Raw genomic sequence first — 13,854 nt, 5'->3', positions numbered from 1 at the left:
AAATGCAGGTGCCAGCCGAGCACTGGTGAGCATCGGTGAGACCCGTGGTGGCACCCGTTGCCCAATACCAAGTGATTTAGGCACAAAGTGGATTAAAATGGTACAAATAAAAGGTCGCCGTGGTTCTGTACTGGCTGGCATGGTCAGGAGGCTCAGGCAGGGCAACCGTGTGCCTGCAAACCTGCCCTTGCGATAGCGTTGCAGGTCAAAAGCCCCAAAATTCACAAGAGAATTCGGTCAGAAAGTGCATTTCTACGAGCAGTGCAAAATGCAGGAGTTTGAAAGCAGTGTCCAGATTTTGTACCAAGGACAATGATTGCAGATGCAGCATAGTTCACTTAAGGGGGAAATTAAAATCTGTGTATTTAGCGAGATTATGCTTGAACCGGTACCAATTTATTTTGCCAATTTGAGCTGCAGCCAATTTCTCTCCCATGCGATGATGGATAAATATCATTAAATAGGAAAAGATGAAGGTGATTGATGCCCTTGCATTAACAGGAACTAACATCGTGTGCTGGGGAACGAAAGGACAAAATTGGGGAGATTTGGATGCAAATCATCCAAATGAGACAGATTAAGCACGAGGGGCCAAGGGAGAACGGGACCAGCAAGCGCCGTGCTGGGAGGACTGGGAAACCGCTCGCTCGTGTCTGCTGGAGGAGGTGGAAACTGCTTAAAAGCCATTATCTTCTCAGTCCAGACCTGCAACTGGGGGGGTTGCAACTTTGTTTTCCAGCAAAAATTGAAAGGTGTCCACGGGAGCGGTTTGTCATCACCTCTTAGCGTGGTTTTTGAAGAGCAAAATACCCTTAGTCTGGGAAATGTTGTTTCTAATGAGACTGTGGGTGCTTTCTTAGAGCAATGTCCCATGTTTTTGTGAATTACAGTAAGCTTTTTTTTGATTGATAGAATTCATTAAAATGAATTTTATTAGCAGTATCCCAAGGCAAAAAGCCCCAAACGCTTCCTTTTATCCACTGCAGACTCACTTCCATCTGGGGTCGGTGAGTGCCCCCCCGTTCCTGTGTTTGTGGAGGCCAAAGATAAATCTCAGGTTTGCCATCTGTAGCAGATGCCCAGGTAGAGTTTAACCCTTCCTTTGCCCCCTCTAGAAACTAAACAGGTGCGGTTTCTTTTTTTTCCTTCTAGTTAGGATTTTTTCCTATATATATTCTTATCCCTCTTTATTATTTATTTTCTATCTTTTTATATATTTGTTTTTTATATATTTTTAATGGCATGGTGCTGAATTTAGCAGCAGTGCCTTTTCATCTTTCAGCACACTGAGATGTTATTAACCAAGTTAGATTTCCCGGCATCATGCGAATATGATGGAGATCCGAATTTCCCTTCGTGCAGAAGGGTCGCTGATAATATATTTTAAATATCACCGCTTTCTTCTTGGGTTCCCTGTGACTATAAACACTTGGAGTGGGATTTTCCTGGTCCTGTCCCGTGATGGTTTAGATGCTCATAGAGTCCTTGGGGAGATACCCAGAAGGTTTCTATGCTTGGGCCTGGCTTGCTTGGGACAAGCTTCTTTGCAAAGCTGGTCCTGGAGAGGGCACAGGGAGGTCATGCAAACCATCCTCCAGTAAAACCGCGCTTTGTCTCCACTAAAACTGAGCTGGGGAGCGTGTGGCTGGATTTCCCTTCCTGCGGCATGCGATGGGACTTGCTGGTGGCTGTCGGTACCTGCGGGACCCACCTCTCCTGACCTGGGACCATGAAGAGGGGGATGATGTATTGAGTTATTTTTTCACCACTCTATAAAATAAAAGGATGGGGAGGGGGGAAAGGAAGCGATACTGTTACAATCAGCGTGGTGTGTGATAAAGATTTATTACAGGTAGAAAGCAAATAAAGGTATGGTAGGAACTTCTTTATTACCCATATCGTGCTTGCTTATGTGATCAGTGACCTGGAATACGTTCAAATTCACGTTAAATAAAGGCCTAATAGAATTTCTTTTTCACCCTGCCTCCTGGTGACATGTGGGCAGTGGGAAGAGCAGCCAATTGCTGTGTTTACCCGCTCGCTTTTCTGGAAAGTCAACAGTTTCTAAAGGCTTAGGCTGGCTCGGAATTAAGAAAGTTGCGCTGGTTTAACTAGGGTCATGGGCGGACAGACGGGATGTAACTGTGGTGGTGTGGGGCTTTTGTTTTAGTAAGAGCCTTCTGCGCCAGGTTCCCACCCCACAGGCTGGTCCCTTGCTGCTCTCTAAGCCCTTTGAGAGGACATCACCACCAGCAAGCAGCAGAGCACCCAAGTGTCCCATGTCACCCCAATGACTTGCAGAGATGTTCATCACAACCCTACAGTGGTTACAAACCCAACCGAGTGCTTGGGTTTACATGGCAGCCCGAGAGCTGCTGGTGGACCTGGTGTCACCCCATGCTCAGGTGGCCATCACTGGGCCCACCACGCCTTCTGCCTTGGGTTGAGACCTCAGAAAACCACAAGTCTTGGTGGCTCCACTTCGAGAAGGTACCCAGACCCTTCCAGGTCTTATTGGAGCCCCCGGGTACCTCCTCAAGTTGGAAGGTCTTATCTGCTCACCGCTTCCAGACCTTTCTTCTTGTGGTGGTTCATCCATCACTAGTTAACAGGGTAGCCTTGCAAGGCTCGGCTTTCTTTGTGCCGTATCTTTAACCTCCTAGGAGTAAATACCCTTTGTCCACATGTATCTCGCTCCCTGATAATGTATTGTATTCCTTCCACCACCCAAAGCCCGGGTGGCATGGGGAGAAAGAGTGCATTTAGATAAAAAGCAATTAGCACCTCCCGGGCTGGCTTGGTACATATTGTTAAAGACAAGGGCCCTCACAGGAGGCTGGCGAAATTCCTCCTGGCTGCAAAGAATAATAACATAAGAAGCCAGGTTTATTTCAAAGGAAACCTCTCCGACACATTGAAGTTGCTGGTGGTTTTTGTTTTGTTTGGTTTTTTTCCTGAAAATTAGGCAACAAACCCCTATTTTCTTGCAGCTTTAGGCCAGCAGTTGAGTTTTGGTAAACAAGTTGTTGTGGTCTCTTCAGAATGGAAGTTGGTAATAAGCCTAAAAAGTAAATCACGTTTTCCATTTGTTTCCCTGTCCATTCATGGCCAGGCAGGTTTGGGGTGGTGTTTGGGGGCAGGAACCCAGCATAATGTTTTGATGTATTTTCTAGCCCTCTCCCCTCAGTTGTATCACTGCACATGATGGGCTTTAACAACACAGCGCGGAGCAGTTTCTGCAAAGTCTCTAGGAAGAGCCATGTATCTTCATTTATATGTTAATCTGCATTAAATAAATGTCGCTATAAACAACTTGTATCTCGGGAGAAGGTGGAAACCATATGGGCGTTTGCCAACCAGGGGTTATTAATTTTACACTTTCCATCTGGAGCCTATAAAGGGTCCATTCTGGGAGACAATAAAGCTCCAAGGTCGCCGGCGAGCGCGGGGACGGCCACCGGCGGGGCCCCGGGAGCCGTAAAGCCTTTGTTCCCCTCCGAGGTGCGCATGCCCACGGAGCCACATGCCGGGACACGCTCGTCTCTTCCCATGAACCGTCCCAGACCCGTCAAACCCGAGGAGCAGCCGGCGTCCCTGCCAGGAGGTGACAAAGGGGACACCTGGCTGGCGGGGCGCCAGGGAGGAAGCTCGGAGGTTCCCTGGGCGCTGCTGGGAACGGGGTGTGCAAAGTGTCCCCGTGCGCAGAGACCAGGGGGTGGATGTCCCCAACCTCGCAGAGGTGGCAGGAGCGGGGAGCTCGGGCACCTGGGGGATGTGGGTGGTGGGAAATGGGTTGTCCCCAAAAGATCTCCCCGTTGCCATTGGCACGTTGGGTTCCTTAAGAGCTGCTGCAGGGAAAAAAAGAAATAGATTAAAAACTCACTAGGAAGGTGAATGGGCCTGTCCCCAGGGCTGGGGACATGGATCTGCACCCTGCAGTGTCCCCAGGGCTGGGGACATGGGTCTGTACCCTGTAGTGTCCCCAGGGCTGGGGACACAGGTCTGCACCCTCCAGTGTCCCCAGGGCTGGGGACACGGGTCTGCACCCTCCAGTGTCCCCAGGGTGGGGGTCACAGGTCTGTCCCCTGTCCCCAGGGCTGGGGACACGGGTCTGCACTCTGCCCTGTCCTCAGAGCTGGGGACACAGGTCTATGCCCTGTTATGTCCCCAGGGCTGGGAACAACAGTCTGTGTCCTTGAGGCTGGGGACACAGGTCTGCACCCTGCGGTGTCCCCAGGCTGGGGACACAGGTCGGTGCTGGCCACCCCGGAGATCAGCAGGGCTGACGATGGTGCCATCACACCTGCCAAAACCAGGCTGACGGTGACAAAAGCGTCAGCAAACACTTTTCCACGCCGTGATGTCGCTGCCACGTCGGAGCTGCCGCTTCGCAGCCGTTTCGCCAGCCCCTCCAACCTGCCTTCCCCTTGGTCCCCTGCTCCCCCTTTTGTCACAGCCCGTGTTTGCTTTTCTCACCGCCGGCCCCACTCCCTTCTCACCCCCGCGTTTATTGGATTTCTCCCCCCTCTCTCCCCATTTCCTTCCTTCTCCCGCAGGAGACAAACCCCGCGGGTGTTGGCGTGGGTGCTGTGAACTCCTCACCCTCCCAGGTGGCGTTAGGGGAAATTGGGCTTCAGTTGCAGAAATGCAGCTCTGGCCCTGGCACCTGGAGCCCAAACCTCCTCCCAGGTGGCCCAGGATGCTCCAGCCCCGGCTGGACCAGCGCATCCCAGCGGGATGCAGGGCGAGAGCGAGGGGCACCCCGATATTGCCCAAAAACACTTGTGTGAGGGCCAGAAATGTGTCAGCAATTCATTTATCAAAGGCAAAAGCAACCCAAAACGGAGCAGGTGAAGCTGTAATTAAGCACCCTCACTGGAAGCAAGCTACTAGTCTTTAATTTTTGCTTTTAAATTCAATCCCGGTCTCCTGTGTTTTCCAGCTCTCCCGGTGTTTCAGCCAGGAGATATCGCTCCTAAACCAAGAGGCCTTTTGTTAGAACAAACAAATCCCTCCCAAACCTCTTCAGTTTGTTATCACGGGAGGAAAAATTCAAAAAATAAAAAAAAGAGAGACCGGGATTCTTCTGGGCACTCGGGTTTTTGTTCCACAAAGCGAGCGAGGGGCTGGATTTCTAAAGGGTGTCTGAGCGGGGTCTGCAGCAGCACCAGGGAAATGCTCCCTGGAGACGGGCAGGGCTGCCTGCACATAAAGATCTGGGAAAATGGGTTCCCTAGGAGCCCCGGAGTCCCCGGGACTTATGCTGCACAGTCATGCAGGCGAGTGGGAAGCGTCAATCCCGAGCTCAAAGCAGAGCTCTGTTTGTTCGGAGCAGTTCTGGGGGGGGTCTGGAGTGGTTTGGAATTACTATCATTATTTTTGTTTTGATTGAAAGTTGATTTACTTGCTGTTTGGAGAAGGGAAATCTACTTTAGTGTTGTTGTGAAGAACATTTTCATAGTGACCGCGTGGTTATTTCCCAAGGCGGCTGTTTCAGTGGTGGCCCCGTGCAATCATTTCCCAGCCTGGAAAAGGGGAAAAGGATGCAAATCATATATTTTTTTCTTCTGCAGCTTAAATCCAGCCCTGAACTGAATATGATGGTGGGGTATGAAGCGTACTGAGCGTGTTGTTTGGTGCTGAGCTGCCTTTGCCCCGCGGTGGGGTTTTGTGTGCCCTGGCTCGCAGGTATCCCTCCCATCACCTGCTGCGATAAAGAACCTTCCCAGGGGAGTTCAAACGAATAAATGAAATTAAATAAACCCATGCTGGCTTCATGGAAGCCCTTGATTTCCAAACACACATAGGGTTGGGTTGGTTCTGGTTTTGTTTTCCAGATCTATAATGCTCGCCGGGTATTTCCATCCCGCTCCCGGCTCCATCCAGCCCCGTTCCCAGTCTGAGCCGTCCCGTAAGACATTTGTTCAGGGGAGGCCTCCGCAAAGGGGGACAGAAATGCCATCCATTCAGCGTCCCCTCCCGCCACCCCCTGTCTCCCCAGCCACTTCATAAAGGACTTTTCTCTCTGTTCGCCGCAACCAGGGAGCAGGAATGCCGCCGGGGCCGCTCATGGTTTATGTCGGCTACAAACCGCCACCGCGATGGGGAGCAGATGACCCTGGACCGTGTTTATTGTCGGGGGGGAAATTAGCAATAAATAACGGCAAGTGGGCAGAAGAGAAGCGGGACCCTCGGGGACTCTCGTGTCTCTAGGGTCAGAATCAAAAGAAGGCTTGATTTGCTCCTATAATTTACCCCAGCCCCTGGGCTCCTTTATCAGAGCAAGGACAAGGACATGCTAATCTGAGTGCCCATAATTTACCGGAGATATACTGTACTTACAGCGGGCCTGGCCGGGCGGCTGGATGCTCCTGCGGGGCCCCTGGGCTTTCAAAAAGCAGCAAATTTGGGTGTTTTGAGGCTGTTTGGTGCCTGTGTGGGGTTCCTGGCCAGGGCCAAGAAGCACAGGGTTTAGGGCATGTCTTTCCCTTGGGATACTGATTTTTGCTTTTATTTTCCCCATCCTGCGGTGAGGCAAAGAGGGAGAGGCAGGCGCCAAGCCTCATCCCAAGGGGATGTGTTCCCTCATCCCATTCCACCGTGGGACTGAGCTCTGTCCCCTCCATCCCACTAAAGCAACAGCCACTGGTCACCGGCCCCTCTGGGCCATTATTCTGGGTGTTAACGGGATTACCCAGCGCTAACTGGTAAATGCAGTGCTGGATGAGGTTTCCGAAGAAAATATCCCTTTGCAAAGTGCCACCACCAAGTCCCATCCCTGGTGGCTCCGTGCAGGGCTGGGGGACCTGGGGTTTGACTCCCAGTGGTTTGGGAGACGTGGGTCATTTTTCTGCCTTTCCAAACGAACCGCTTGGCTTGTTCCTAAGATACTTTCCTCTTCACCACGGATTGTTCTTCCCATGGGGGGAGGAACTAAAAAAGTCAGGGTTTTCAATAATCTGGGATGGCATAGCAAGCCAATAAATTCTCTGCTTGAAAGATGAAAGACTAGAGTCAAAGAGAGACCCGAACAAACCCTCGGCCCTGGGTGCCCACAGGTGTCTGTGCACTTTGGGACCCCACCAGGCGTAGAAACCTCGTTGTGTGAAATAAAACATTCAACCCGGGTGATAATGGAGGAAATTAATAATACCCAGAAGACGTTAAAGGTAAATATGATTGTAATGTAAACAGAATGGCTTTAAATATTGGCTTTTATGTGACAGCTGCTCTCTAAGCACCTGCTTTAGGCTCTTGTTCACGACACTCATTTACAGGCAGCAGCTTTTGTTGCACAGCACAAAAACATATGAAATATCCCTATATTCCTATTGTCTTGTGGTTTGTTTTTAGTTATTTTTTGTCTTTTTCCATGGGCAGTATTACTGACTGGTGAGACACATGAACACTGTCCCGATCCTGATGCCGAGCGCAGACCGCAAAGGGACACACAATAACTCCCTTGCTTTTTCCCTGGGTGCAGCTGCTATTTGCTTGCGGGGCAGGTGGGTTGTTCAGAGCCAAGAAGCCTGTGTGGGGCTGGGGACGGTGACTCGGGTCCCCTGGCTTGGGGGGACAGACCCCACACCACCAGCTGTCCCTCCGCTTGCAATATTCTTGCCCAGGCATCGTTTGGCTGGATGTTAATTAATATGGGATGGAGATGGAGGGATGGAAGCATGAGTTTCCTTTGAGTTTGTGACTCTAGAAGTAATTGCAGTTCTCAGTCTTTTCTTTTTCGTCTTTTCCTTCTTCTTTTCTTCTTTCTTTCATCTTCTTCTTTCTTCTTCTTTTTCTTCTCCTTCTTCTTCTTCTCCTTGCCTTTTCCTTTTCCTTTTCCTTTTCCTTTTCCTTTTCCTTTTCCTTTTCCTTTTCCTTTTCCTTTTCCTTTTCCTTTTCCTTCTCCTTCTCCTTCTCCTTCTCCTTCTCCTTCTCCTTCTCCTTCTCTTTCTTTTTCTTTTTCTTTTTCTTTTTCTTTTTCTTTTTCTTTTTCTTTTTCTTTTTCTTTTTCTTTTTCTTTTTCTTTTTCTTTTTCTTTTTCTTTTTCTTTTCTTTTTCTTCTTCTTTTTCTTCTTCTTTCTTCTTCTCCTTCTTTTTCTTCTCCTTCTTTTTTCTTCTTCTTCTTCTTCTTCTTCTTTTCTTCTTCTCCTTCTTTTTCTTCTCCTTCTTCTTCTTTTTTTTTTTTCTTCTTCTTCTTCTTCTTTTTCTTCTCCTTCTTCTTCTTCTTCTTCTTCTTCTTCTTCTTCTTCTTCTTCTTCTTCTTCTTCTTCTTCTTCTTCTTCTCCTTCTTCTTTTTATATTTCTCTTATTTTCAAGTGCTGGTTTCCAGAGTCGCATCATCCTGCAATAAGCCCCTCGCATTGACCCAAAGAACAGCAACCTCTATCCCCACTCCCACTTTTCTTTTAATTTTTACAGCCTCAAAAGCCAGGAGGGAAATCAAAATTACACCCTTCCAGGCTTTATTGTCTTTTTTAATTATGTCCTTTTAAAGGTCATTCCATCAGTGGGTATTAGTTTGGCGGAGCCCCTTCCCCACGCTGGTTGTGAGCGGCAAAGCGTTTCAAAGCAAACGCGGCTCTGGGGAGCGGGACGGGGCGGTGGGTGCTGCGCAAAGGTCCCTTTTCCACAGGTTTTGCTTCTGTACAGGGCTGCGATTCTTAATTTTGCAAAAGCCAAGGGGTTTGAGAGCTGGAATGTTCCCCCAGTGATATTGGGGAGGGCGTGGTAAATTTTTACCTTAAAAGAGCTGTGGGGATGGATAAGAGATGTGCCCGGGCTTTGTATTTACTTTCCGATTAGTGAAGAATTGGCTAGAACAGCGCGTTTTTCTGTTGACTGGGAAAACAAAGCCTGGCCCTGGCCCGGGCTGAACCCGGGGGCAGGTTAAACCCGGCCAGAGCCCCGTTTTTGGGGTGGGGTGGCCAATGCAAGCTGGGGTGCTGAGCCCACCCATGCTGGGGGGCGGCCGGGGGACCCGCTGGGCTCTTTGCCACTCCAGGATGTTTTTAAAAGGTGACAAACGTGGGAGGGGAAGCACCCGGGTAGCGTGGCTGAGGCCGACGATAGAAAATTCAAACAATATTAGACTGAAAAAGTCAACATTAGACACACTTCTACTAAGGACCTACAAACAAACAGAGTTCCTCTGTACACACATTAACAAACGCGGCTCGGCGGATGGTGGCTGCTGTCACCTTTTTGCTGCCGCCGTCCCCTGCCTGGGCAGTGTGGTGGTTCTTGGGGGTCCCAGCACCAGGGAGGAGGCATTGCAAGGGACTAGACTCCATCCTTCTCTCCATCCTTCTCTCCATCCTTCTCTCCATCCATCTCTCCACCCTTCTTTCCATCCATCCATCCATCCATCCATCCATCCATCCATCCATCCATCTCTCCATCCATCTCGCATCCGTGGAGCACAGCCCTGGGATCAGTGGTCCTTGGGGCTGAGTGTTTCTAGCATCTGGAGGGAGATCAAGATGAGATATTTAGATTGGGCACAATTTCTTCCCCAAAGGGCTGTTGGGCATTGGAACAGGCTGCCCAGGGTGGTAGTGGAGTCACCATCCCTGGAGGGTTGGACAGATGCAGAGATGAGGTTTTTAGGGACAGTGTTGGGTTAATTATTTGACTTGATGATCTTGAGGGTCTCTTCCAACCAAAATGGCTTGATGATTCTAAGCCTTTCCTTGCCAAAGCTGAAACGCTCAGCATCCCCAGGCCCCACCGCTTAAGGAACAAAGTGGGACACGATCTCCAAAAATCCACCCTTAGATATTGAGCTGAAAAATCAGCCCTGCACTTTGGGAAAAGGGAGAGCAAAGGGAGCTCCTGTCGCTCCCTCCTCCTCCATGTTTCGTCTCAAAGACGCGGGGGGAGGGAAAGGAAAGCCCCCCTGCTAACGAGCATCCTAATTGTCCTTGTCCCCGCGCCAGGCAGTCGATAGCACCCAGCAGGCGCAGCCCGGGCGGCCGCCGCTCCTCCGCCTCCCCGGTAATGCGATGCTCTTCCCCGGGATCAAGGTATTAAGGTTTAGGTTATTTGTATTGATTTTATGTGCTGCCATGCTGTGTCAGTCACGCTCATATTTGTGGTTCACAAATTCCTCCTTTAAATGTCACAGCCGCTTCATCTCCCTCTGCCATCAATACTTCCAGTGGCGGGGGCTGTTTATTAACCCCCGGTGGTGGCTCCTCGCGTACGCGTCGTCTTTCTCCTTTCCAGACCCATTTTATTAGCGATTTTTTTTTTTTAAAAAAAAAAGGAAAAATAGAGTTACTTCAGAGGGGAAAAACCTCCTGAAAGTGCATCTCCCTGCCGCGGGCCAGTCGCTCTGTACAATTTTTGGGCCCTCTAGTGGTTAATGCCATTTTTGGAGGACATTTCGGCGTTTCCGCAGCTCTGCCGGCAGAGCGTGTTTGGATAATGTCATCGCCGAGCCAGCGAGGAGGAAGAAAACGGCGGAGATGGCTTCATCGGAGCCGCCGTGCCCAGGGATTCCCCGGGAAAACGGGAGCGGGTCTGGCACGTCACCCGTGCCCGGGAAGCCCCGCAGATACCTCCAAAGATAGCGGGATAACCACCGTATGTATTAGCCGGCGTCCTATTTTCCTTGCAATCCTTTAACAAACAGGCAGCGGAAATAAAAACAGCAAACATGTTTTCCTCTATTCCTCCGCAAGCGCTTACTTAAGCTTTTATTATATTTGGCCATGGGACGTTTGGTAAACTTACTGATGATATCAGGGAATGATTTTACAAACAGTAAAAGTTACACTATTGACACCTCCAAATTCGGGAGTATTGACATTGTGTTAGGTGCACACTTGCTCAGCGAGATTAACAAACATTACTCGAAAGGCTATAGCCAAATCCAGCGTGGTTGTTTATAAAACCTTTACAACTCATCAGCTTCCACTAACACACTGGCACTCTTCAATTACCATCACTTTGAGAGAGCCTTAGCAAAACACCCAGTGCCCATGTAAATAGACAAATCTGAAAACTCGCCGCTCTGTTGGCTTACATACTGTAGGTAATGTTTTCTTTTGCTCAAATTTGTTCTAGAAACTAATCACGCTCTGATAAAGCCATCTGCAAATATGAGAAAGATTGACATCCACATGTCAAAGTTTACACAGCCTGACCAAGTGTACATATAGTGCGGGTGCCGCATTGCGCGGGGCCGCGCCGGCGGGGCCGCGGCTTTGGGGACCGGGGAGCTGCTCGCCACGGCCCGAAATGTGACGCTTTCCCTGGGCGGGGGGTGAAATCTGAATGATTCCAGTGCAAACTGCACATGTTGGCTAGGGCCAGTTCGGATGGGGATGCTCTGCTAGGACCAGTTGGGATAGGGATGCTCTGCTAGGGCCAGTTGGGATGGGGATGCTCGGCTAGGACCAGTTGGGATGGGGATGCTCTGCTGCATCCCTGGCTCCGGGATGCTCCAGCAACCACCTGAACTTGTCTCCCACATCCCAGTTAGAGCGACTTCACCACATCCCCCTTCTCCAGGAGGGAAATAAGGCTCTTTTCTCCTGGGATTTTGCCCTGGGTAAGTGCAGGAGGGGCTGTGGTGATTGCATCTATGCTGCCACGTGATGCTTTGCAATGGCCAAAAATAACCAAGTTGGAAAAAGCTTCGAGGTGAAGCTTAGCAAAAGGTTTTGACACAAGGCTTGTTATCCTGTCGAGGAGCGACTGTTAGAGTTGGTCCAAAGGGCAGATTTCCGTTTGGCTTTCGGTTACTGAACGCGGCTTTTGTTGACTCCTAAACAAGGCCAGCGCTCCAGATTTGGAGCCGACCCCAGCGGCTGGCACCCGGGACCTGAAAACCCGAATACAGAAGGAGAAAATAAATCACTAGCAATGTTTCACTTAATCGTATTGTTAAAGAAAGGATTTAATGGACTTCCCGTCCTTCTTTTAATCAAATAAAATAGCCTGACTGCACGGGGCCGAGCCTGGACATTTGCCTTTGCCGGGGTGGCGAGGGAGCCAACTTGGAGCGTGTGCTGCAAGGAGACGGATAAATCCACAGGATAGTCGTCTTGGGCTTAAATCCTTATTTTTCAGGCCACAGGGGCCTGTGGCAGGACCCCAAACTGAGAATTTTGGGGACCTGGAGCTGCTGCCCCAATGCACATCCCACCCGTGTCGCTGCTGCTGCTGGGAGCTGTGCTGGTCTCGGGAGCTGGTGTTTGCCAGCACTTGTCTTGCTGCTATTAGCATTACTGCATGTTAAAAAACGGTTTGGGGTGGAGGAATGAGGATTTTTTGGAGCTTAGGGAGAAAATGCCACCTCCATCACAGCGGTGCTCCATGCAGACCTGCTCTCCTGGGCAGTTTTGGGTGTTCCCAGAGCAGAGAGGCCACAAGTAGCATCACTTTTGGGGTCCCCTCAGAGCTGAGCTGGGAGGTTGGAGTCCTGGATGCTCTTTTTGTGTCTGTAACAGCCGTGATTGGCTGTACCCATCAGTCCTGGTTTTGTGTCTGTATTTTCAAGCTAACTTCTCGGATGGATGGATGGACGGATGGATGTTAAAGCAAAATTAAAGCCTCTTCCCTTTCAATCTCCCCCCATCACAGCTGAGGGGTGCCTGGGGCTGCCCCTGCCCACAGGCAGCTCTTGGGTGGGAAGGGACAACTATGACATCCCACCTTTCCTCATGTCCCTGTGCAAAGCCAGACCTAATTGCCCAAGCTTCATTAAGCTAATGGGGCAGTCTAAAGGGGAGCGCCGGGGTAAACCCCAACTGCTCTGCAAAGGGGACATTGCCTGGGGGGAAAAGCCACTTCTAGAAGGAGCTTTAGCAGGATAAACCCATAAATGGGTAAACAAGGCTGGGGTTTAACAGGGGATGGAGCAGCAGGTCCATCCGTGTGTGCACGGGGTGTTTGAGGTGACTCGTTTGAAAGCGCATGAGCATCAATCAGTGTCCGCGGCTCCTCGGGGCTGGCTTAGCAAAGCCGGCGGCGTGGCCCCGCAGCACGCTGCCCGCCCATCCGTCACGGTCACCGCGGCCATCGTTATTCACACCGCGCCGGCTGTGCCCAAAGCAAACAGCGCGGGGACGGGGCTGTGATCCTCTCCCTGCCCTCGCCCGGGACACAAAGGGAAACGCCACGCAGAGCCCCGGCTGGGACCATGTTTGCAAACTTCACAGTTGCGCTGGTTTTTCATCCTCCTCGCAGATAAGTGTCGGTGTGTGCATACAAAAAAGCCCGGAGATATTTTACCCCAGTGATGGTTTATTTTAGCACTGATTTTTATTTTTTTTTAAAGCCACATGCTAATTTTAGATAGGATGGATAGCTTAAACTATGCAAATACAAACCCTGCCACCGCAGAATATCATAATGATCGACAGCTTAGCAATTAGCAGTAAATAACTGTGCTATGCAACACAGCCGTATCATTTGCATGCTCGCAAAATAGACCCCCAAGCAGTAATGGCCTGCGGAGCCATCTGTTTATCGGCGGAACGGTGGCGAAAGCCAAAGCGGGACACGAAGGGTGACCCGAGCGCTGGGGACGCTTGCTCCCCACCTTCCCCTGGCACAAGCAGAAGGAAGGATCCTGACAAGATCGCTAATTGCTTTACGCCTTTCCGTCTGTCCCCCCTGCGCAGTTTATCACCTCTGCTAATGGTGCAAATGACCACCTGGGCTGATTTCCGTGGCTGGAACATGATTCAATAAGCGAATGCAAAGCCGTGGGGCAGGGGGTGAGCACCACGAAGTAACCACGAGTTTGCAAGGTGTTGCAGCAAAACTCGCCATCAACCTTCCGAGTGATGCTGTGGAGCCCAATATATGGAAAGACATGGGATTATGGAGGGCAGACAGGGAATA

Source organism: Streptopelia decaocto (assembly GCF_964273445.1).
Source record: "Streptopelia decaocto genome assembly, chromosome: 3".
Classification (NCBI taxonomy): domain Eukaryota; kingdom Metazoa; phylum Chordata; class Aves; order Columbiformes; family Columbidae; genus Streptopelia; species Streptopelia decaocto.
This window is presented reverse-complemented; position numbering follows the sequence as displayed.